Source organism: Hyaena hyaena, unplaced genomic scaffold (assembly GCF_003009895.1).
Source record: "Hyaena hyaena isolate Hyena2069 unplaced genomic scaffold, ASM300989v1 scaffold_940, whole genome shotgun sequence".
Lineage (NCBI taxonomy): Eukaryota > Metazoa > Chordata > Mammalia > Carnivora > Hyaenidae > Hyaena > Hyaena hyaena.
Genome location: NW_024081573.1, coordinates 478,542 through 506,268, shown reverse-complemented (window position 1 = coordinate 506,268; position 27,727 = coordinate 478,542).

Here is a 27,727-nt window from a genome sequence, read left to right as displayed (position 1 = left end):
ATGGCTTAAACAACAGAAATTTTTCGTCTGGCAATTCCAAAGGCTAGAGGTCCAAGGTGAAGGCAACAGCAGGATTCATTACTTCTGAGGGCTGTGGGCAAGAATTTGTTGTTTGTGTTTCCTCTAGATTGTACTGGGTTGCTGAGACCCTCTGACATTCTGTGGTATATGGAAGCATCGCCCTAATCTCTGTCTTTGTCTTCACATGACATACTTCCTGTGTGTATATCTGTCTCCACATTCTCCTTTTTATAAGCACACCAGTTATATTGTTCTAGGGCCCTTCACAATGACATCATTTTAACTTGATTACCTCAGTAAAGACCTTATCTCCAAATAAGGTCACATTCTGAGATACTGGGAGTTAGGACTTCAACATATGAATTTTGGGAGGAAACATTCAACTCTTAACAGAGTTTATATCCCAAATATGGAATAGCATGCTACCAGAGGGGATATGTGTTTAATGATACAGAAAATTTCAGAGAAAGCAAGTAACTTAATGATAAAAAATAATTCTCTGAGTATAGACTCCCTGACTGCTTCACCTTTAATTCCCACCATGTTATTTTAAACTCTTGAAAATTTAAAGCTATAATAAAGATAATTAGGATACAGAATAATTAGCAAGAAACTCAGGTCAAGATAGCATAATTTCATTGATTTCAAAATTAATTTGAATTTTGAAAATTAATTCATCAGAGTGGAGTCAATTGGAATATATTAATCCCATTTAACACAATTTCAAGAGAAGTCTTGAGAGAGAAAGCAACAGATGTCAGCCTGGTCAGGCTGACAGAAGTGAAAACTCCCAGGAGATACTTCTGAAATCGTGGGTAATAAATGGCAAGCTCATTTTGTCCAAAGACACAGGCTTTTATTCCTTCAAACAAATTCAAATATAGAGCTGAAAACATGTAACAGCTGCTGTTACCTCTGAAGTGGTAGAGGAATGGCTTCTTAGAGCTGCAAGTATGTTTTAGTAAAAGCCTAAATATAACAGTGAATATAAAATGGTGTTCACATCATTCACATAAAATGATGCTCACATAAGGTGAACAGATTTTTATGGTAGGGAAAAATGAATTCTGATTTCTCATGATGAGATGATAATGGTCATGTATTTATTGAGGTATTATTAATTGTGTGTTTTTTGTATATTGGATGCAAGTTATTATCATATGAGTAAGGCACAATTCCTGAACTCAAACTGTTCAAATCTAAGGAGAGAGTTTAAAAAAATTATCATTTTAATACACTGAAATAAGTGATGGAGATGGAGTATTTGGGAAATAAAAGAGAAGCATCTTCCTTACCCTGACCCTGGGAAGAATCAGGAAATATTACGAGATTTATCTGAGTCATTGAGGAATGCTTATCTGCAAGAGTAGGGTGGGCAGAGAATTTCAGGTATCAGAAAAAGCAAGAGTCATTGAGGGATGAGGTAGGATACCAAGTAAAAAGAACTGTAAATAATTCATTATCATTGGAATTTATTTTTATTTCAATCTTTATTCTAAAAACTACAAGAATCCATTAAATATTTAAAGGCAGGAGAAAGATATGTTCATATTTCCATTTTAGAAAAAGTTTACTTTCACATCGATATGGAAAATGAGTTGGATGGAAGTGAAAAAATAATCCAGGAAGATAAAAAGAAAAGTGATCCATTTTGCAATTATTTTGACTTTGAGGTTATTTTCTAAAATGATAGAGGTAGAAAAGAGATTGTTGAGATTTTCAGAAGATCAAAACAACGGGACCCGAGAAGAGTGAATTAAGTCAGAAATAGGAAGAACATGGCTTCTATCATTGTAGTTGAGGTCTTCATTGAAGATCTGCTGAGTTTGGTGTGTCTGTGCTGCATCCAGCTAAAAATAGCTAATGACCTACCATTGGATAGGTAGGTCTAAGACACAGGACAGAGACCAAGGGTGTAGATACATACTTGAGATCCATGTCTTAAAGATTGTGGTTGACCCATCCAAAAGGACAAAACCATCTACATTTGCAATAAAAAAAGGGGAAAGAACATAGTTTGTTTTTTTCCCCTCCTTCTAAAGACCACAAATAAATAGGTAAAGCATAAAACCAGAAAGAACAGTATTAGGAACAGTCTGTTACCAGAAGGGAAGAATGTTTCATTCTATTGAATGTTTTAGAGAAGGCAAGTAACAATGATGGACATATTCCTAGAGATTGACTCATAGGAGATCATTGAAAACTGTGGTAAATGAAGTCTTTGTCAAAAAAATATCTTAAGGGAATTGAATGAAGTTAGTTTATGCACTGATTTTTAACTAATGTCTGTGATAGTGAAACAAAAAATCACTCAATTCTCTCAGAGCTTATGTTCTAATATAGATGAAGTAGGGACACAAAGAAGTATAAAAGGAAAAAAGGTTATGCTTATATCTGCAAGAGAATAAAACTTGTTTGTTTTTTTATTTTTATTTCAGTCATTATTGCTATATTTTATGGATTATGAAATATTAGAGGAAGAGGAAGGATAAGAAGAGACAGAATTATGCGTACTGATGAACCTGGAGTAATAGAGTGGGTTTGTGTCATCAGATATATATAGAACTTTCCAGCAAAAATTTCAAGCTCTTCCTCCTCTTCTGTCATCTGTTTTCTATTCATATTTTCTCTTTTTCTTTATCTTCTCACCCTTGGCTTTTGCTCTTCTCTGACAGCTTCATCAATAAAAGAACACAGTAGATTAGGGGGAACATAATGCAATGTAGCAGTTTGGGTAAAGCCAGCGTTCCACTGTACATGCAGTATGGATACAGATAAGGAGTCTAACTAGGCTCTAAAACCTATGATTTAAATGAAATTATTCTTGGAAAATCACTGACAAAATCTTACAGAGTGAATTTATCTGAGTGTTGAAATTTACATGTAACTATTCATTTCCATTAACACTAATAAACTACATAATGTTGGGGCCATTGTGAAAGATGGTTAAAAACCAAAATGTAGAAGACATGTGCTGTTCTGGAAAAGTTTATAGATTCATAGATGTACTGAGATGTTGGTTTTGCGCTGGTCGCAGTTTCCAGGGAAAATATTTCCAGGGCTAAACTTCTCTTAAAATGATAGCATATATTAAGTCAACTTAGATGTCTTTTACGGAATTGCTGCCACAAAGGACATATTCCTAGAGATTGACACATGGAAGATCTTTGAAAACCCTGGTAAATGAAGTCTTTCTCAAAAAATATCTTAAGGGAATTGAATGAAGTTAGTTTATGTACTGATTTTTAATTAATGTCTGTGATAGTGAAAGAATAGGGCTAATGAAGTCCCTTTTGCCATTACATCATCACACTGGGATATTCTTGATCCACATTCTCCCTTGTCTACTTGATAAAGACTCAGATCCATAAACTCCACCCACCTCTGGCTACTTGTTGTACTTGTTTGTATTTGAGTCTGATAGTAGAAGCATGTCTTGACAAGTTCTCTTTATTCATCACTACATCCTGAGGCTCTCACCTCCATTTATACCTTAATCTTCCAAGTCTTTCTTGATGACAAAAGGAAACAGCTGAGAACAGGCCAGTTTTTTATAATGGTCGAAAATCTTTCTTCAGGACTCTAAGAACTCTAAATTCACTATTGTCACCTAAGTAAAACATTGTCTTTTCCTACAGATAAAGGTAAAAGAAGGAAGTGGTAGAGCCATATTAAATCAAAAAGGGGAAATCAAAGACAGCGTATCTTGTTTTTTCTGGATTACTCCTAGTTCAGCCCTGTTATCCCAGCATAATTACACAGTGGCACCCCCTTTCATTCTCCAAAGTTTCCTACTTTGGACAACAAATTATATGGTAACACTAATTAAAATTCTCTTCCAAGATCTAAATAATTGTCATGAGATTAAGTGAGACACTCAAGAATATGGTGAAAAATGTAGAATTTATTCATTATTGACAATAATAAATAGTAGGAACAACTTTTTTCCTTTGATACTTTATTGCTAGTCTACTTTAAATAAAGCTTGTTATGGAAAATTTGAAATATATGTAAATAAATAGAATACTATAATAAACCCATGTACTCCTATGAAACTTCAATAATTATTAATTTGCAACTAAATCATATATTGTCTGTAAATATATCCATTCTTTCATGTGATTTTTTTTCTATAAACCTTATTTTTTAGGACAGGTTTAGATACATAGAAAAATTGCTAAGATAGTACAGAGAGCTCCTATAGACCCCACACACAATTTCCCCATTTTTTAACATTTTATAGTAGCATCATAATGTCATTACAATTAACAAACCAATATTGTTAACTTTTATACTAACTAAAGTCTATACTTTATTCACATTTTCTTAGTTTTTACCTATTCTTTTTCCAAGACTCCATCCAGGGTGCCACATTACATTTAATAATCATATCTCTCTGGGCTACTCTTGTTTGTGACAGTTACACAATTTCTTTATTTTTGATGAACTTGAGCATTTTGAATACTGGTCAGGTATTTTGTAGGTTATCTATTGGATTCTTATGATGTGTTTCTCATGATTATACTAAGATTATAAGTTTGAGGTAGGAACACCACAAGGTAACATGTCATTTTCATTACACCATGTTAAGTGAGCATGCTCTGGAACATGACTTATCATTGTAGGGTTACCTTCATTACCTAGGTGAGAGAGTCTTTTTCAGGTGTCATTGCCATGAGGATGCTCCTTTCTCTTTCTTCTTTACATGCTATCCTCTTTGAAATGAAGCCATTATATACAGTCCACATTTAAGCAGTGAAGAGTTAGGCTTTTGAAAGCATAACATATATAACATTACATAACAACATTACATAACATAACATGGTATATGCTATAACATACTTGAAGGCAATGTATCTAAATAAGTGATTTGGGATTCTTCTGTATAAGAAATGTGTCTGATTTTCCTCATTCATTTATTTCATCATTTATATTTTAGTTGACAACTCAATACAACTTAATTTTGTTTGCTCAAATTGTTATTGCTTTGGCTATTGGGAACACTTTGAACTGACTCCTGTGTCTTTAACATATGTCCCTCACTTCTTTGCTTTCTCAAACTATAAGATGCTTTCAACTTATTTTGTGTATTTCCTACCCAGATCCCAGGATGAGATTTTTCTCACAATGGCAGTAGTCCCTTTCATTAGAGAATAGAAATAGAAATCAAAATATTGCATTAGGTGTGCTCATTGCTACTGGGGTGTCATTAGTTCTAGGACCTCTCAGATGGCAGAGCAAGGACTAACCTGTGTATATACACATATCTATAAACCCATAGGTTACAATATGTATCTATATTAAACTATATGAATTCATATGGATAACTCTAACTCTAATCCTTATTCTATCCTTTCTCTTGCTTATCTGAAAATTCTTACTTTAACAATGAGAATTCTTTTTTTTTTTTTTTTTTGGTTCTTCTTATTTATTTATTTATTTTTCTTGCAAATAGTTTATTGTCAAGTTGGTTTCCATATAACACCCAGTGCTCATCCCCACAAGTGCCCTCCTCCATGCCCATCTCCCCTCTCCCCCCCCCCCCTCATCCACCAGTCCTCAGTTTGTTTCTCAGCATTCAAGAGTCTCTCATGGTTTGCCTCTCTCCCTTTCCCCCACCATTTCCCCCCTTCTTCCCCATGGTTCTCCATTAAGTTCCTCCTAATCCTCCTATACGTGCAAACATATGATATTTGTCCTTCTCTGCCTGACTTATTTCACTCAGCATAACACCCTCAAGGTCCATCCATGTTGCTACACATGGCCAGATTTCATTGTTTCTCATTGCCATGTAGTATTCCATGGTATAGATAAACCACATCTTCTTGATCCATTCGTCCGCTGATGGACACTTAGGCTCTTTCCATGTTTTAGCTATTGTGGAGAGTGCTGCTATGAACATTGGGGTCCATGTGCTCCTATGCATCAGCATTTCTGTATCTCTTGGGTAAATTCCTAGCAGTGCTATTGCTGGATCATAGGGGAGTTCTATTGTTATTTTCCTGAAGAACCTCCACAATGAGAATTCTAACTCCCACTCTCTACAATCCTTTTACTTAATTGTTTAATTCAAATACATATAGAACAGTATTAGAATTGTTAACTTATGCCAGAATGGGAATCATCTTTATCAACTGAAGTACAATATGTGTATGTTATGCATTGTACAGTTTCTTTTGCTTTTATTCTTAGACACTCCACTCATTTACAAAATTAGTTTGTTCAGCACCTTCCCTCACAATTCCCTTAAATGGAGTTCTTTCAGACGTTTATAATACAGTTAGATTATTTCATCACTCTGTATCCCATCCTGGAATCCACTGACTTCTGAAACAGTTTTTTTTTTTTTTTTTTTTTAATTTTCAAACAGTAAGTTTCTCTCCTTGTGCTATAAAGTTCTGCAGGCTTCATGTGTGCATAAAAGTCATAATGTATGCATTAAAATATCAGACAGAATAGTTTCATCATCCCAAAAAATCCCCTGTGCTTCATCTATTCAACCCTCACCACCTGAACCCCTTGAACCCTTTGTAACTAATGATCATTTTACTTTCTCTAATTTTGCACTTCCCAGAATGTAATAGAATCTGAATTATACATTATGTATGTAAACTTCTTAGAATGGCTTCTTTCACTTGTAAATATGCATTTAAATTTCCATCTATATTTTTTATAACTTGGTCATTCACTTTTTTTAAAGTGCTAAATAGTATTCTACTGTATTAATGTATCATAATTTGAGTATACATTTACCTATTAAAGTCCATGTTAGTTGCTTTGAAGTTTGGGCAATCATGAATAAAGCTTCTATAAACTCACATGCAGTTTTTGGCAAGGACATAAGTTTTTGAGTTAGTTGGGATAACACCTAGGAGCACAATACTACATAGTAAGACTATGTTTATTTTTTTATAAAACTGGCAAACTTCCAAAGTGGCTGTACTATTTCTTACTTTAAACAGCCATAAGTGAGAGTCCTCTTGCTCTTCATTGTCATCAGCAATTGATTTTATCTTTTTAATTTTATTTCAGGCATTCTAAGAGGTATGTAGTGGTATACTATTGCTTTAATTTGCAATTATTTAATGCCACATGATGTTGAGTATCTTTTCATATGCATCTTCATCATTTCTATATACTCTTTGGTAAATTTTCTCTCTGTATATTTTACCTATTTTTATTGAGTTTTTGTTTTCCTATTGTCGAATTCCAAGAGTTCTTTATATATATATATGAAACATATCCTTTATTAGATATGTTTTCCAAATATTTTATTACAATTTTTGCATATATATTATCTTTTCATTCTCTTAAAAGTGTCTTTCACAAAATACAACTTTAAAAATTTTTAGTTAAGTCTAACATCATTTTTTTTTTCTTCTGTGGATTATGCTTTTTGAAGTTCTATCTAAAAACTCAATATCAAACCCAAGGTCACCTAGATTTTTTTCCTACATTTTCTTCTAGAAGTTTAATAATTTTGTGTTTAAATTTAGGTATAGGATCTACTTTGAATTAATTTTTTTTTGAAATGTACAAGGTTTATCTTTAGTTTTATTTTTTTACATGTAGATGCCTGATTATTCCATCATCCTTTGTTAAAAAGACCATCTTTTCTCCATTGAATTGCCTTTGCTCTTTTATGAAGGATCAGCTTGCTCTATCTGTGTGGGTTTATTTCTAGTTTTTAAAAATTTTTGTCCATTTATCCATGTGTCCAGTGTTTCACCAATACTATACTGTCTTGATTTCTATAGGTATATAGCCATTTTTGAATTCAAGTATTGTAAATTCTCCATTTTCCCCTCAATATTGTACTGATTATTGTATGTCTTTTACTTTTCCGTATTAATCTTATAAGCAGTTTGTCAGTATCTCCAAAATTACTTGTTAGGATTTTAATTATGATTGTGTTGAATCTAATCAAATTAGAAAGACTAAAATCTTTACAATACTGTCCAGGTCATGAACATGGAAAAGCATGCTATTTCTTTAAATGTTCTTTGATTTCACAGTATTCTTGATTTTTAGCATATAGATCCTGTACACATTTTGTTGATTTGTGCCTAAATATTTTTTGTTTTTTAAATGATGTTGTTCTTTGCTAGTATATAGAAAAACAACATTTGTATGGTAACTTTGTATATAGTGACCTTATTATACTCATTATTCCAAAAATTTTTTGTTGATTTTTTTGGAATTTTCTACATAGATAGTCATGCCCTTTTCAAATAAAGACAGTTTTATATCTTCCTTTCCTTTTCCTGCCTTAGTGTACTAGGTAGAACTTCCCATACAGTGCTGAATAGGAGCAATGAGAGAGGACATCTTTGCCCTTTTCCAGCCTTAAGTGGAAAACATCTAGTTTTCTTTCTTTCTTTCTTTCTTTCTTTCTTTCTTTCTTTCTTTCTTTCTTTCTTTCTTTCTTTCTTTTTTTACCATTAAGTATAATATTGTCTTTAGATCCCACATTAGTTTTAACTGATACTTTAAAAATATTTGGGAATATCTAAGATTTTTGTGATATAATTTTTTTCTAATATCTTCCACATTTTTTTTGCTACCAGTCACCCACTTAATTAGCACCCTGCAAGAACTATGAGTTTGTTTTAAAGCTAGGATAGGATAGGAAAGAATATAAAGATTTTCTATAGAACACTGGCAGTAAATAGCATCTGATTTAGGTGCTGTTATCTAAATCGTCCTTAGAATCCCTAAGCTGAAGCTGGTAAGCCACTAGCTGGGGCCAAAATAAGAGGAAAAAGGAGGATCTAAGTTTGTTTCTTGTTTAAGAGCGTCTACCTGGCCATAGCTGTTCACCTCATTCCTTTGGAATGATAGCCCATTCTTTAGAGTACCTTCTTATAGTTCTATATATACCTACGAACATTGTTAGTAATTACTAGGTCAGTCAATAGTAGTTGAAGGAGTTTGCCTATTACACAGGAGATGAGAAAATAAGAAAAGGGAGTTTCAACTCTCATTACCTGGAAGCTGTGTGTCTCAAATTCCAAACTGGAATTCTGAATGAATTCCACCATAGTAACTCTTTATATTTAGTAGTTATTTTCATTAAAACTCTTGTTAGGATACTTTATTTCAAGTATTACACATTCATTCATCAGACATCCATGAGTATGTTCTTTATGGGAAGCATTGGAAACATATCCAGTACATATATTATCCCTATGCATGGGGTTGCTCTGAATTCTTAATAGATGCTTTCCATATATAGTTTTGGATTCTGACTCTCTGAATCAGCCCAGCGTCATAAGCAGAGTTCTCCCTTTGCAGGGACAAGGCAAAACCATTATATAAAAGGTTGTTTTCAGCCCTGATGAGACTAATATCTCTGGGTTTATCTTCTCACTGTCCTGTCAACTTATTCTGACCAGTATCTTCAGTTTTCATTTTGGTTATTGGTGTGAGAGGGATACAAGAAAATGTGATGAATTTATAAGTCATTATGCATCTTCCTGGATTGATTTACATAAGAAAAGTCTTCTCCTGGAAGAAGAGAAGTGATAAGGCAGATACAAGAGATGGAAAATGCAAGAAGAAAGATAGCAGAGTTTGGACCAGAAGGGGATGAGAGAAAGAGAGACAGAGAGAGAGACAGAGAGAGAGGAAAAAAATTGTAGAAGAATAGACATGATTAGTGAGACTTTGAGTAAAGAGAAGAACAAAGGGGAATTTTGCTGTGTATTAGGCAGTATAATCCCTCCATTGTGCCAATTTCAGAATGTCTAATAAATATTTACATATAAAGGTTTTTTTTCCCCTCTGCAGTGAAGTATTCTTTTATTGTTATTATGATCCCACTCAGGTAGGTTATTTAGTTACATTACATTCCTTCTTTCAGCCTAATGTCTTGCATATCAACATTCCTTTTTTTTTTTTCAAAATTTTTAATGTTTATTTAGTTTTGAGAGAGAGATAGAGTGTGATCTGGGGAGGTTCAGAGAGAGAGGGAGACAGAATCTAAAGCAGGCCCCAACCTCTGAGCTATCAGCAACAGCCTGACACAGGGCTCAAACCCACAAGCCATGAGATTATGAACTGAGCCAAAATCAGATGCTTAACTGACTGAGCCACCCAGGTATCCCTTGCATATCAATATTCTAATTAGGCTGATTGTGATGATTGATTTCAGCTTTATCTCTAGAATCTATTGCAGGAAGCAGAAAAAAAAAATAAAATATTTTGGTTTCTCTCTTCTATTTTCCAGTCTCCCACCACTGTGTCCCATTGACCAAGCATAGTGAGAAACCAATGGACAAAGGAAGCTAAGAAATATAATTTCTAGAATCAATCCTTTCCAATTCAGAGCAGAGCAGGTCTATTGCTATTACAGACAATATCTGTTCATTACTGTCATGGTTATAAGCATTCTGTCCCAGACAAAGATGTAACCAAAATTTCAAATATAGAAGTCTTCAATGCTATGCTGTTATCACCTACAGCTATAGACAGTCTGTGTATCAATGCTGAAACCACAAAATGTTCTCTGAACTTGAGTCCCTCACAAAGAGCAGCATTACTGCTGCTCCCCCTTCAAGGGCAACTTCCAGGTAAATGTACATGACATCTGCCTCATTTCTTGATTTGCCCAGAAGCCAGATAACTGGGCCGTATACTTACTACTTTTGCCAGACCAGTCTGCTTGTTGAAGGTATGCTATCTCCAAGCAGTACTAAGCAACATCTTTCAGCTTTAGCACTGGAAGGTGCCTATCACTGAGATGGGAGGATTCTGGCAAGGGCAGAATCAATGACCTGTTACTGTGTGGAATTCTGACCCTAATTTTAGGACACAAAGAGGAAATGACTCAATTGTGTAGGCCCAGTCCAGGAAGGTGTCAGGGAAGTTCTGCATGCATAGCTGGCTGAATCACCTGTCTTCTAGATCTTCTGAATTGAGAGACTCCCTGGGAATGACAGAAACACTCTAGTAATAACTTCTCTATTCTTGACGCTCTGCCATTAGACCTCGAATCACCAATATGGATATAATCATATTCCACAATCACCAGTATGGAAATAGAATAAAGCTCTGTTGCTGCCTGCCCAAGCTAACCACCCATTGATGCCATGGAGTGAATTATATACTCAGTGAGGAAGTTGTGCTTCCAATTTGGCAAGATAGCCAATTTCCCTGTGTGTGTTGAATCCGTGGTAGTGACGCACATCCAACTAAGAAACTGCTGAATCCTACACTATGCTGAATTTTAAACCATGAAATAAAACCATCATCTAAACTGTAAGATGAAAACAGTATGGAACTGCGTTCTGTATCCTCTTTCTCATCCTAACTGTGCTCTATAACATTATTCCCTTTATTATTATATTCATCACACAGATACAACTTCATCTTCCAAAGTAACAACCCAACTAATTTCCTCTTTGTAACTAGTTTTTGAGTTTTCAAGGTCTTCAAAGTTTGTGATATTTATCCACTTGTTTTTTTTACACCACCTCATTGCTAATAGGTAAATAAGATCATATTTTTCAGAAACTCAAACAGACTTGTGTTTATATACTCTCCACTCATAAAAGCATTAATCCATTTAACTCTCCACCACAGGAATAATATACAACTCTTTGCAGACCCTTGATTAAAGGCACACTCATAGAGAATAGCTCTGCTTTCTACCTGGTTCTTATCCACATTTCCCTTCGAATAACAACTGACTATGTGAGCAAACTGCTATCTTCCTAGAAAGATCATTAGGGCATTCCCTGGTGGGCCAAAAGCTAGTATAGTGTCACAAACAGGGACCTAAGAATTTCTGACAGGAGCCCCTTTCTATCAGGCTACCCTTGAAGATATACTAGTGCCTCTGTTGGAGCTGGAGGGCAGCATCTGGCTTCCAACTCGGTTACAAAGATTACCAGTTCATTCACGCCACAATCTCCTACCATTTGGTGCTCCAGTACCCCCAAGCTGTCTGAATGATCTTTCTCTTTAATGTACCACCATTTCCCCAACCAAGAAAGCAGGGAGGGAAAGTCTTGTTCCTGAATCTCAGCACTTCAAAGACTCAACTTCTATTCTGTCCCTACCCTAATTCTGAATGTACTTGCTCTGTTCAGATGACTCTCATTTCTACCTCTTTGTGCATTATGTTCCTTTCCCTGCTCAGACATTCACTGTGATTTGTGGGGCTTTTTATTAGTTTGTCTTTGAGGTGTGTGTGTGTGTGTGTGTGTGTGTGTGTGTGTGTGTGGTGTTTCTAATTGGGTGTCTGGCATGCAGATTTTCTTCTGGTATCTCACTCCAAAACTCATGGGCCAGCTGTGACCCACTCCTGTGCACAGCCCAGACTCTCAAAAACGGTGTGGTGAAGGCCAAGGCTCTAGGCCCTGCTTATGTAGGAGTTCATCCTAAGTAAGTAAGGATTATATTTGGCTTATAAGTACAAAATGCTTTATGCTGAATATTGCTGGTTATTGAGTCAAGCTCTTGATCAGAGATAAAGACATACATTATTTTCTAATCTTTACTTTATATGTGTTCAAATTCCAAATGTGAGTGCACGCATGCGCACGCACACACTCACACTTGGTGTTTCTCCAATACTTTCCTTCTTCTAATTATCCTGGGATGTTAATTTAAAAGGTATTGAACTTGATCTCCTTTAAAGAGCCCTAAGAAAGCCCTCAAGTAGAGTTTTAATTGTCTCTGGGGTCACACAGTAGCTTTAAACATTTAATTCTCCTCCTTAAATATGAACAATTTTCTTTTTCCTCATCTACTGGGTAAATACTTCTATAAATTCCATCCTTGAACATTAGTTTAAAATCCAAAAGAAAAGATCTTCTTATGAGTTAAACACTTTCTTAATATAGAGTTGAGCTCCCATAGATATACTTCATCATCCAAAATATAATAAACTAAAACCCAAATAAATGGTGTGTGATGTGCCAAGTTTCATTTTAGACTTGACTTCCCTGTATCTTTTTCTTAACCATCAGTGCCTTTATATCTTGTGCACCTCCCTCCTTCAATCCCAACTATCCAGAGTTTCTAAAATTCTAATTTGGGCATAAGTCACCTGGATATCTTGTTAAACTACAAATTCTAGATTATGAGGCCTGGGATAGGGCTTGAGATTCTTCTGTATTTGTAATAAGCTCTGAGATGATGCTGGTACTGTTGGTTGCAGACCACACTTTGAGTAACAAGTATTTAATCAACTTATCCATATCACCTAATAAGGCATGAGAAGTATTTCTTTTCTTTCAGATGTTGGCAGCTTTTCAGGCAATAAAGCAGAAACCAAGTAAGAGGTCCCATCTTATGGAATTTCAGGCAGCAGCTCTGGCCTCATGAGAGGCTAGAGGCCATCGCAGTAGCAGTTCTAGGTCAGCCCCCTGAACTTACTCTTCATGGTTGCAACCAAAGCAGCAGATACTCTAATGTGCTGGTTTTGTGGTGTTGTTCTGTTATCATGCAGATGAAGGTGCTTTTGTAAGCCAGAGAGTAGATTTGAAAAAAAAAAAAAAATAGAATTAAGATGTTCTAGTCATAATAGCCACTGCAGTGTTTGAACTATTTGGGGACAGCTTACTTCCATTTGTTTATTAGGAGACAGTTACTAAGTGTTTTTGGCTTTTCCATATTAGAACCTTAGATCCTTTGCAAACTGACAGTACAGAAGCAATAGTTGTTGAGTCTTGTGAGGAGGACACAAAATTTTCACTTTCATATGTAGTTGTTTTCACAAATCAAAATTGCAAACTTTTTATAAAAAACACATTTCCCCACAAGAGCCTAGGGAAAGCAGGGTCTCTCTGTGAGCAATGTCTCCATTAGAATGTCACTGCCAAAAGATCAGTGACTGGGACCATTTCAAGTCTATTCAGATCCGTTAGGTTAGACCAGTTTAACTTAAATCTTAACAGAACTTAATTTCTGCTTTTATCTCTTTTTTTTCTAAAATAAAAATTATCTTTGTTTAATGTGTCATTTTATCATAATTTTACAGTAGTGATAATATCATGCACACAGGCTTAAGTATCTCTTATTAACATCTCTAGGAGAAGAATGGCAGAATTACATTTTCATGCAGTCCTCTAAGAAATAAAAGAATGACTTAGAAGAAAGATTAAAATTGGAAATGGGCTAGATTCTGGGACTAGACACCATCTAGAAAATGTGGTAAATCATCCATGTTTTTCACACAGCACCACTCTGTACTGTGAAATTACCTGGGTCTTTCAGCATGCTGGCTACTTCTTTGTAAGTGGTTGAGTAAATTTATCATCTCAGTGTCATATGAGCTCACTGCTGGCACCATTTCAAGAAATCTCATTATTTTTTGATGTCTATGATGGATTAAAGATGAGAATATTGCTGGCCTAAGGGTTCGTTAGTCCTGCCTGTCATATTTGTCAGCTACAAAGCAGCTCTGCTGAAGGGTTAGGAGGGAGTTTGGGATAGTGGGCCATTAAAATGCGGTTCCATTACTTACACTCAGTTAGATTGAGGAAATGGAGGGTAACAAGTGTGAGAGTTGTCCCATGGGATCCATTTTCTTTGTTACACACCCAAAAAAGAAAAATCAAGATGACAGCAGAAACAGCAAGAAGCTCTCTTTACGTGGGATGGCTACATCTTGTAATTTCTCACTGTGGGTGAAAAGTGCATGTTTGGGTAACCTCACAGGCAACTCTGGGAGTTCTGTGGCCAGGCTATATCCTGCATGTTCAGCCCTGATTCTTATAGGGAACAGAGGTCGCATGGCTCTTTTGCTTCTTGGAGGCAGAAACAGGCTGCCTGAAGTCTTTTGAGTCCTAAGAACAAAGACTATCATGGTATATATTCAGTAACACATCATGATTTGAAATATTCAAGATATTCTCAAGAATATTTTAAATCCCTTAAAGCATAATGTACAATAACCTTTAATGCTGTAATTATTAGGTGGTCACTACGTTCACAAACACCATAGAGTGCAAATAAAGTAACTGATATCTACAGTGATACTGAAAAATTGATGATCTTACTCATGGTAATGCTTTCTGAGTTTATTTCCTTTATGTTTGTGTAGGAGGTAATATTTAAAGTTCAGACTACCCAGAGATTTATGTACCTTTGGGGATTTCTTCCCTGAAGTTCAGTATAATCATTTATTGTATCAAGTACTCTACTAGATAATAAAGAAATAGTGCTTTAAAAAACAGATTACAATCTATTATGGTAATTGACATTAAATCATCTTACAATCTAATTGTGTATTTTGCTCATTTCAAAGTATTTCTGATTTTTCTTTTCTTTTCAAGGCACTGTGTTGAGAATTCTGGCTGATACAGACATAAAAAAAATCACCCCCTTAAACAAACAAACACTCATCAACCTCTTGACCTGCATGATTATTATAGTCTTTTAGGAAAGAAAGACATGTAAAGAGATCATACAGTATTTTGTAATATATTGTATAAGGCTGTGATTCTGTCAGATTTTCTTCCCTTCTTTTCCCTTCCCTTCCCTTTCCCTTCTCTTTTTTTCCTTCCTTCTAGTTAATTATCCAACTAATTGTTAAGTTGATAATATGTATCAGAGACTATATGCTAAGTGCAGCTAGATAGGATAAATTACTGCTTATTATGTAGCAGACAAAATGAAAATTCCTTTATATGCATTAGCTCAAGCAATTTTAAAGGTACTATTATTATTTTTATTTTATAGATAAAGAAATTGGGACTCAGGAAGATTAAAGAATTTGTGCAAATAGGTGGAAATGTTGGCTTTTGAGCAAAGGTCTCTTTGATTTCATAGTGTATATTCTTATCCACTATACAATTATGCAGGAAATCTGTGTTATATTGTGAGTGTTTTTCAAGGAAAACACAACTTTTAGCCAAAACTGAATAAAGAAAACTTATTTCCAAAAAATTAACATATTTATCTAAACCCTTGTCACTTAATTTTAATTCATTAACAATGTCCCAAAATCAATTAACTAACACTAATAATATATTTAATAACATGTTTTAATGCCTTTTACTAAATAATACTATAAAACAGTCTGTATATGTACAATTACATGTATATGTATGCACACAGTTAAAACACGTTAGTAAAAACATTTTTATCTTTAAATCTTACCTCTGGATTTAATGGAAAATTACTGGGGCCTGCTAATTTGCTGCACCAAAAACAATGGTTGTAAAAGTATAACTCTGAGAAAGTATGACTTTGGGCAAGTAGTGGCATGTACTGGGGGAACATCCACAGTCACCTCTGTCAACTTGGCATATACATCCAGGAGGGTGGAAAGAGGCAATTTGAAGTTTGTTGAAGATCTGGAGTATCTGCCTTTTCCTTAACCTTATTTGAGACAGTAAAGCACGATGGAAAGACTATGTTTTCCATTATCCCACTTAATATAGAGGCCACATGACATTGTACGTTAGCTCTCTTTAGGCCATATTTTCAGCATAGTCCTACAACTGTGAAGTGTAGTAATTTAGAGTTCTGTCAGTGATGTTTGAGGGAACAAAACTGGAAATTATCTACATAAGCCATGGGCTTTTGTGTAGTGATTCTGAGGGAGGAAGTCAGTGGAAAGATAGATTAGGTGCTACTTCAGGAAACACACCCTTTATATAGGACTGAGCTATTACTTGACACTTATGAGGACAACAGGGTCTAACCAAGTGTGGCGTTGGCTATTGAAATGAGTTTAGGCCAATCCTGTGTATTTAAATTCTCAGAGCCGCCCTAACTGGGCCTCTTCCTTTACATGCACTGTGGACTATGGTTTGATACAGCTCACTCACCCACTTGCATGGCTGTGCACATTCATCCTACAGGACAGGCCATTCACAGCCCCTTAGCCCCACAGGCTCTTGCAGGGTAAACAGGAGAACTGTTCACTCAAGGAAAGAACTAGGTGTCTAAAACCTTTTTGGTTCCTAGACACAAACTAAAACAAGCTTAAATTTGTGATCCTTATTTTTCAATGTCATACATAAAATAACATGATACCCCCAAATCTGATTTCATCCATTCGGTGTTTCAGGAATTTAATCCCACTCTACCAGCCTCCATATTAGTCTCTAAAGCTTTGTTTTGTTCCGGCACCCCTTATTCAAATGTATTCAGTACCGTACTCCATCTACACCCTTTGTCCCCTATATATGTGACTGCTGGCTAGAGGATAAAGTCTGTAGTCTAGAAGATTAAGGAAACGGTATTTAAGTTTCCAGAATTTTTTTTCCCATAAAAATGGTCATGAGTTTAAAGATTCTTGAGTTCAAGTACTATGTCTATTTTTTAAAATTCCTCAGTGTAGTATCTAGCATGATGCCTCAAACATAATATGCTTTCATTTACACTTAAAAATACTTGCTTTTTTAATATTTATTTTTTCTATTATCAAAACCACATTATTTTTAAAATATAAAGTTACTTATTTGGAAGTAAATAAGTAACTTATTTGGAAGTAAAAAGTATTAGCAAATGAGGATCATTTGTCGTATAATTTTTAATATGTTTTTATTTATTTTGAGAGAGAGAAAAAAAAAAAGCAGGGGAGTGGCAGAGAGAGAATCCCAAGTGGGCTCCGTGCTGACAGCAGGGAACACGTGAACACATGAGGTCATGACCTGAGCTGAAATCAAGAGTCAGGTGCTTAAGTGACTGAGCCACCTAGGTGCCCCAGGTCACATAATTTCTTTTAAAAAATTAAATTATTTTGGAGGCACCTGGGTGGCTTAGTCAGGTAAGCATCGGACTTCAGCTCAGGTCATCGATCTTGCAGTTCCATGGGTTCAAGCCCCACACTGGGTTCTCTGCTGACAGCTCTGAATCTGGAGCCTGTTTCAGATTCTTTGTCTCCCTCTCTCTCTGCCTCTCCCTACTTGTGTTCTGTCTCAAAAATAAATAAACATTAAAAGTAATTAATGTATCTTACAAATCAAAACCACACTGAGATACCACCTCACTCCAGTCAGAGTGGCTAAAATGAGCAAATCAGAGAACTCTAGATGCTGGCAAGGCTGTGGAGAAACCGGCACCCTCCTACACTGTTGGTGGGAATGTAAACTGGTGCAGCCTCTCTGGAAAACGGTGTGGAGGTTCCTCAAAAAATGAACAATAGAACTCCCCTATGACCCAGCATAGGAATTTACCTTGCTAGGAATTTACCCAAGGGATATAGGAGTGCTGATGCATAGGAGCACATGTACCCCAATGTTCATAGCAGCACTCTCAGCAATAGCCAAAACATGGAAAGGGCCTAAGTGTCCATCAAGGGACGAATGGATGAAGAAGATGTGGTTCACCTATACAATGGGATACTACATGGCAATGAGAAAGAATGAAATCTGGCCATGTGTAGCAACATGGATGGACCTTGAGGGTGTTATGCTGAGCGAAATAAGTCAGGCAGAGAAGGACAAATACCATATGTTTGCACATATAGGAGGAACTTAACGGAGGACCATGGGGGAGAAAAAGGGGGGAAATAGTGGAGGAGAGGGAGAGAGGCAAACCATGAGAGACTCTTGAATGCTGAGAACAAACTGAGGACTGATGGGTGTGGGGGTGGGGGGGAAATATGCATGGAGGAGGGCGTGGGGTGAGCACTGGGTGCTATATGGAAAACAAATTGACAATAAACTATTTGTAAAACAAAAAATAATAATTAACATATTTCTAACATTTGGCCATGCTTTCTCTATGCAATATTATGTTCTATTAAACTTTCATGATTCATTTTTAGCTATCCATTCTTTTCTAAGAATAGGAAAATGTCTATTTGGTACTAGTAAAGTTTTACTGAGGCTTAGAATTTTACACAACAGAAACATTGTCTTTTTTTCTCCCTTAGCTTAGCTGGTGTTTTTAAATACTATTTAGTCATTCTACTCTTTAAGTGCCACTGAACTATGTTCTCAGGAATGTTTTCTCCTTGTTTTCATCTCAAGAGTAAAGGACAGTCATGTTTCCTCTGTACGTTTTCCATAAATTCCCTATGTCTTTCTCTAATTGCCATAACTTATCCTGGCATTTTTCACATTTCCTATTGAAAAATGAAAACTCTAGGGATGCCTGGCCAACTCAGTCAAAGGAGCATGTGACTCTTGATCTTGGGGTTGTGAGTTTTAGCCCCACATTGGGTGTAGAGACTACTTAAATAAATAAAACTTAAAAAAAGAAAAATGGAAACCTTAATAAAAACCTAATAGGTTTCCTAAGTTATTTTTACTTTTACAAAGCAAGGTACAACTTAAATTAGTCAGATATTTAATATTTTCTATTAACATCTATATATCTATATCTATATCTATATCTAAGTCAGGTAAAAATACAGAATTTAGAGACATTCTCTGCCATTATTTGACCAAAATAAGGAAGAGAAAAGGGAGTGTCGGTCTGCCTCCAGACTCCCACTACATGAAAATGGCAAAATTTTACAGTGACAGAGAGGAGAAATTGGGAATCTCCAAACCTAGATTACTCCAAAACTGACTTTTCTTAAGTCTAATAAATAAAATGATAAAGAATAAGGCATAAAACAAAGTGCTATACACAAAGTGCTATACACAATGTTTGTTACCAGAACGAACATTTTATTTAAAACATAACCTGAATATTCAGTATTTATCCTTGTGGAATTATTATACAAGTTATTTATTTAAAAATGTTAAAAGTATTTTTTAATAATTCCATCTTTATAAGTCCATCTTATGAATATTATCTATACTGCACACAGTGTGCACTTAATAAGTTTCCTAGATATCTTGAGTGTCCAGACAAAGTGCTGAATCCTCAATTCAAAGACAAATTACAACGTTCTAAAGCTGGGATCATTAAACCAAGGAGTTGGTTACTTTTTAATAATTGAAATGAATAAATAGATGTATGAATTAAGAATTTAGAGGTTTTCTTTCTCTTTTGGACTTTTCACATAACTTCTCCACACAAGTTTTAGATATATATATATATATCTGTTTATATGATTATGTATATATCTGTTTATATATCTGTTATTATGTATATATATCTGTTATATATGTAACAGATATTATTATTATATATATTTTATGTATATCTGTTATATATATATATATATCTGTTATTTTATTTATGCCAGCTCAAAAGCACTATAAAAACCATATGAATTAAGTCACATAATTGTCCACAGTTCTTCTCCAAACTCACTGATTAAGAGTCAAGTGATAATTTATCCCAATGTATCCAGAAATTATTGTTCTGTTTCTTTTTTGTGGTTGTAATGGCTCCATACTTATAAGACTCTAGTATAAACATTTATAAATTATCATTATCCCATTCTAATATTTATTCGTGAATATTAATAAAAAGCAAATTATTTTTTGTTTTCAAATGATATATTTTAATTGTATACCCTAATACACTGAGACATTAAAATACCATATGAAATGTATAAACTACACAAAAGGTAGTAGCCAAATTAATCCTGTTAAGAGGAATATATTGCAGCAAACCTGAAAGAAAAGAAAAAAAGTTAAAAAATAAGACTTAGAGATTTTACTTCAAGCTGTCTAAGTGAATAATGAGGATAATAAAATGAACCTTAATATACTCAGGGATTTTCATCAATCACTTCTTAACGTGTCTATAACTACAAATCAGTAGCTTATTTCTGATAGCAAGTTGTTGTTTGAAGGATCAGGTCCACAATGACAGCATTTTAAAATCAATGTAATGATGAGTTACTGTGTATAAAAGATGTGAAACATGCAGTCATGAGTCTTGTATGCAGACAGCATTGATAGAGTTGGGGAAATGGGGTTAAAAGAAGTGATTGATCTCGCAAAGGAAGCTTCTTTATCTAGATAAATTATATCCTAGGTTGTATGAAAAACTTAAAGTGGTGTCTTATTAAAACAACTAAGATCCAATTTTCTAGGTGATGTAAAAAGTGGATATTTGACAGTGACTGTCCACCTAAATATTAAAATAGACTGACGGATGATCTAAAGACTTAGTTAAAAACCCACTCACTGATCACTAGGAGCAAATGTGAGTCTACTAAAAGCAAGTCATTCCAAATCACTTTACTTCCTCCTTTATTTGAGTCTGTCTCAGTTGAAAGAAAAGCAGAGCCTAACCAGTAGCTCTCGTTTAAATCTTTGGAGCCAGAAAATCTGCGGAGAGAAAACAAGCTGACCTCTAAAGAGATTGCTGAGTAGAATCAAGTCAGCCACTTTTCTCAGTAAAAATCAGATATCATTGCTGTCTCAGAACTAACATAGAGGATTTCTTGAAGTAGTGTTTGATATTGCAAGTCACTCTTAAAGAATTCTGTACTTTAGCAACGTGGAGGTGAAGAAGTGAAAATGTTTTTCTTTGGCATATAAATGAGATAGTAAATTAAAGATGCTATTTCATTTTTTTAAATTTTTTTTTTAAATTTATTTCTAGGAGAGAGAGACACAGCGTGAGCAGGGGAGGGTCAGAGAGAGAGGGAGTCACAGACTGAAACAGGCTCCAGGCTCTGAGCTGGTAGTCAGCACAGAGCCCGACGCGGGGCTCGAACCCACGAACCACGAGATCATGACCCAAGCGAAAGTCGGACGCCCAACCGACTAAGCCACCCAGGCGCCCCTAAAAAAATTTTAAATACATTTTAGTGTACAAATGAAATATTATAAAGAAATACTGAAAGGCTTTAATGTAACTGCAGTAGCTTTTCTTTCTTACAATATTGCAATCTAATTTCATCATATGCTAATATCTTCTGAAGTCAGTATGACTTAGCATAGATATNAGAGCCCGACGCGGGGCTCGAACCCACGAACCGTGAGATCATGACCCAAGCGAAAGTCGGACGCTTAACCGACTAAGCCACCCAGGCGCCCCTTAAAGATGCTATTTCAGTTTAGTTAAGAACAAAATTCTGGAAACTAGTCCATGAAGTCCCATTCCTGATGGTATTTAAAAGCTAGTGTTCTTTTGTTGTTGTTGTTTTTGTTTTCACTAAATTACATTTTAATAAGTTTGAATCATATGGCCATTAAGGTTTAAAATGAATTAGCTCAATTGGAAGATGGTTTTAGGAGTCATCTTGATTTTATAAACAGCATCATCTCTAAAATTTCAAGATGATTTTTGATGTTTTCTTAACCAGTTCTAATTTCAACAGAAGCTGAAAACAGTCAAGAATTACTCTGTGTATATCCTAGTTCCTCCTCACTGTAAACTGCAACAAATTACAGAGATTTTTGGAACTCTAGTGTATTGCACATGGTTTCAAACCCTACAAAAATGGGAAGGGTTAGTTAATAGAGATATTAAAAAACACACAAGAGTTTGGTTACTTGCTGGAAAATGTGCAGAAAGATGTGCTTTGAAATACAGCATTTAAGCCAAAACATTTACACAAACCAGCCTTGATTTGATCTGTATCAGAAACATTGTGTCATTCCTTTGATTTTTATTTGCTAGATCAAATTTCACTGAACAAAAACATTAGTAGCAGTAAGTTCCTCAGGAGCATTGTTATTTGAGAAAAGTATAACACAAAAGGACTGGATAAATACACAGTAATCAAACCCAAGCTGATTATACTGAAATTGATTTGTTAAGTCTCTCACATTTAAATTAAGTGATAAACTCAACAAATACCTATATGGAAATCAAGCTTTTAAAAATAAGGAATTTTTTCATTAATTTAAATTCATCAGCTTACCAAAACAGTGAAAATATTAAACAGTAAGCAATTTTTATTTGAAGTTTCTATCTCTGGACTCTGTCAAAGAATATAAATATAATATAATTATTACCATGTGTGCATAATATCACTACTTGTTGCTTAGGCCACAATTAACTTGCAGAGTGGGGGGCGGGGGATTAGGGTTGAGTTCATCCTTGATCTACAAGAACTCTTTGGAAGTATCAAGGAACTAAACATTGTGTTTCCTTAGCCTTTCTTTCTGCTGTGGTCAGGAGAGAGACAGAATACCTCTCTTTTGCCTCTGGATTAGGCTGAGCATTGAGGAGAATATAGAGCATCCTGAAGAAACTCTTTGGAGCAAAACTAGAACTTTTCTCTGTTGAGTGACAAAAAGTTTGAGGCATCTATACTAAAGGATCATAGCACCTTAAATGTCCCTTTTAAGAAAGCTTAGCCTTCATGGATGACTTGCAAGGAGTTAACATGTGCCGCTTGACATCCTGCTTAATCTTTTATAAAACATGAATGTGAAGAGTGAAGAGGAGAGATGGAAAACGTCAGAAAATGCAATTGTATCATAATCAGGAAATGAGCAATCACATGAATGTTACTCCTTCTTACCTCACTTGTAGTGACACTGATTATTTTCTACCTTTCCATTCTCCTCCTATCATTGTCTCTTCTTTCTATGCTTATTATTTTACTTTTAGTGTTTTCCACATTTTGTCCTTATATGACCTCTTGTTTCAGTGGACCTTCTCTGCCTGTGGAATCTCACTTACTACCTCTTTTTCCCCTCTATAGCTCATCCTTTCCCAAATCCTTCACCTTTGCCTTCTGTCATCCATAGTGCAGCAGCTGTACAACCCCTCAAACTCCCCTTTGAGCATTCAGCACACCTTCTTGATATACAAGAGAACTACATCTCCGCTAAGGACACTGCTTCCCCTGCACCCTACCCAAGAAGTAGCCATTTTCCCTCAAACCACTGGGCCCCCAGGGTGAAGATTTCCTCATTTTCGCTATTATGACCTTTTGTTTCCCTTTATTAGGAACTCCTGGATCATAAAATTATATCACCTGTGCATTACTGAACCCCATGTCATACCCCTCATTTCTGGGAGTACCATCGTCATTCATTTTTTGTGAATTTAATATTCAAGTAGGTTAGTCCCAGCACTCTCACCTCTAAATTATTTCAGCATCTCTACTCTAATGATAGGGTCAGCCTCATGAATGTATTCACTTATCTTTTGGTCGGTACTCTTTTCATCCTCCTTCAGTAGTTGAAATTCCATTGTCATTCATCATATTTATTCCCTTGCTTCACTATATCTCTTGCCTTTCTCCCCAATCATGACACTTTCTAGGCAAAACTGAAATCTGATTAACTCAGTCTTTCTTTTCCGTAGCTATATCTGTGCAGGAATACCATGAGGAAAAAACTAAGAACAGTATTCACTGCTCTCTCCTTAATGTTATGGCCACAAATCCAAAGTTGAATCTTAATACTGCCTTTTAGTCATACCACACTTCAGGAGTCCAGCTACTTTCCCACTTTCTTGGATAACTATATCGCACCTCATTTCTGTTTTAGCCTCCAATATCTCCTCTATCAGCTTCCCATTCACTAATAATTCACCAAGAAAACCCAAGCATTCAGAAGAGAGCTTCTGTAGACTTCCCCTTTCACCTTTCAGCATCTGAACCCACATGTCTGCTTTATTGCTGGTTACATGGAAGAATATCCATGGTCCTGTGTACACTAGAACCCACCCCCATTGCCTCATCCAGAACATTATGCTGACATTTCTCTCCCCTCTTTATAGATCATCAATATTTTACTCTCTACTGGCTTATTTCCCTCAGCCTTCCAATACTTCTTCCTGCATTGTAAGAGAAAAAAATCCTTCTCTTGACACTTCTTCCCAACTACCTCCTCATTTTTACAAAATCCTTTTCACAAAAAAAATCTGCACAAGAATAGGTTATATTTTCTAATGCCTGTCCTTAATCCTCTTCTAGCCTCACTCTAGAGAAGATTTTATCTTATACTCCACAAAAAAAAAAGTGCTCCTTTTAAGTTTACCATTCCCTCCATGTTGTAAAATCAAAGGGTAAGTATCAAGATCTCATCTTACTTGACTTATTTGACAGTATTTTCCACAGTTGGTCACTTCTTCCTCCTCAACATACTTTCTTCTCTGAGGCTTTAGGACATTACAAACTATTGGTTTTTTTCCTAACATGCAAATCATTTCTTCCCAGACTCCTTTGGTGTCTCTGCCTCTTCTCTCTGATGTCTAAATATTGTAATGCCAAAGGACTAAGGTCTTGGATCCTCTTGTCTTCAATACCTTCACTCATGTCTCTGGTTTCTTATTCATTCTCAAGGTATTCTATCTGTTGAGATGTAATCATATATATGAGATATCATCACACACACACACACACACACACACACACACACACACACTGGACATCTCTACATGAATGTCTAATTAACACTGAAAACCTGGGATACCACATACTGAACTCTTAGGCTAGACATTTCAAACTCATTTGATGGCAACTTTATTTTCCAATTGCTCAGGTCACAATCATTGTAGGTATCCATGACTCCTTTCAATCTCCTACATCCTAACAAAGTCTGGTGGCTCAGACTTGGAAACATTCAGAACGTGTCACTCTGCTATCCACTACTACCATGGTGGTGCAATTTATTATGTACTCTTGCTCGGATTACTATGGCAGTTTCTAATTGTCTCTTTAACCCTTGCTTCCTACATCTATTCTCAATCGGTTAACAAGAAAGTTCTAAAATGTGACTCAGGCCATGACAGAATTCTGCTCAAATTCCTTTAATATTTTACTGCTTCTATGTGAACAACTTAAGCTTACTAAGGTGGCCTATAGCTCTATATCTTCTGCCTGCTATGTGATGACTTCCTGGTCTGTTTCTCTAACCCTTCTCTGATGTCCACATCAGTATTTCCAAAAGACTCCTAAATATGTCCATGTGCAGGTCCTACTTCAAATATTGAATGCTACAAAACACATTTATCTCCGTAGTACCAACATCAGCCTCAAATTTGGTTACTTTGTCACAATGCCCCCCTACTCCTAAGGACAGAAGTCATTGTGTCAGCTCAGCTTCTTCCCTGTTATGCACAAGTTCATGTTTACCATTGAGCTTCTTGCATTGCATCTTTATTACTTTTTGCATCTTCATGGCAAGTATTTTAGATAAGGCTTTGGTAACTTATTTTATAGAATATTACAGTAATCTCTGAAATACCTTGTCAATTTTTATCTTTCAACTCTATTACTATATTACCAGAATGATAATATTTAAAGCATCAATATAACTGTATCTTTTTTTCTTTTTTGCTTAAAAGTTTTTGATGACTCTTGGTCATTTAAAGAATATACTTTTATTTTATTTTATTTTATTTTTCTTTTTGAAAAACAGGTTTACATTTATTTATTTTTTTTTCAAATAGTTTATTGTCAAATTAGTTTCCACATAACACCCAGTGCTCATCCCCACAAGTGCCCTCCTCCATGCCCATCCCTCCTCCCCCCCCACATCCATCAGTCCTCAGTTTTTGTCAGCATTCAAGAGTCTCTCATGGTTTGCCTCTCTCCCTTTCCCCCACCATTTCCGCCCTTCTTCTCCCCCTTGTTCCTCCGTCAAGTTCCTCCTAATCCTCCTATACGTGCAAACATATGATATTTGTCCTTCTCTGCCTGACTTATTTCGCTCAGCATAACACCCTCAAGGTCCATCCATGTTGCTACACATGGCCAGATTTCATTGTTTCTCATTGCCATGTAGTATTCCATGGTATAGATAAACCACATCTTCTTGATCCATTCATCTGTTGATGGACACTTAGGCTCTTTCCATGTTTTAGCTATTGTGGAGAGTGCTGCTATGAACATTGGGGTACATGTGCTCCTATGCCTCAGCATTTCTGTATCCCTTGGGTAAATTCCTAGCAGTGCTATTGCTGGGTCATAAGGGAGTTCTATTGTTAGTTTCCTGAGGAACCTCCACACTGTTTTCCAGAGGGGCTGTACCAGTTTACATTCCCACCAACAGTGTAGGAGGGTGCCCGTTTCTCCACATCCTCGCCAGCATCTAGAGTTCTCTGATTTGCTCATTTTAGCCACTCTGACTGGCGTGAGGTGGTATCTCAGTGTGGTTTTGATTTGTATTTCCCTGATGAGGAGGGATGCTGAGCATCGTTTCATGTGTCTGTTGGCCATCTGGATGTCCTCTTTGGAGAAGTGTCTGTTCATGTCTTCTGCCCATTTCTTCACTGGGTTGTTTGTTTTTCGGGCGTGGAGTTTGGTGAGTTCCTTATAGATTCTGGATATTAACCCTTTATCTGATATGTCATTTGCAACTATCTTTTCCCATTCCGTTGGTTGCCTATTAATTTTCTGGGTTGTTTCCTTGGCTGTGCAGAAGCTTTTAATCTTGATGAGGTCCCAACAGTTTATTTTTGCTCTTGATTCCCTTGCTTTTGGGGATGTGTCAAGTAAGAAGTTGCTGCGGTGGAGGTCAAGGAGGTTGTTTCCTGCTTTCTCCTCTAGGGTGTTGATAGTTTCCTGTCTCACGTTCAGGTCCTTTATCCATTTTGAGTTGATTTTTGTGCATGGTGTGAGAAAATGATCTAGTTTCATTCTTCTGCCTGTTGCTGTCCAGTTCTCCCAACACCATCTGTTAAAAAGGCTGTCTTTTTTCCATTGGATATTCTTTCCTGCTTTGTCAAAGATTGGCACAAAAACAAACACATAGACCAATGGAACAGAATTGAGAACTCAGAAGTGGACCCAAAAGTATACAGCCAAGAATATACTTTTAATTAATTATTGTGTCATAGAAGACCTTTTCTGCCTCACCAGAGCCTTTCCTTTTCAGCCACTCTTCAGTTTAATTCATTTATCAATTTATTTAACTATTAATATATCCTTGAGGGGCTACTATATGCCACACCCTATGGTAAGCACTATTACTTAAGAGTACCA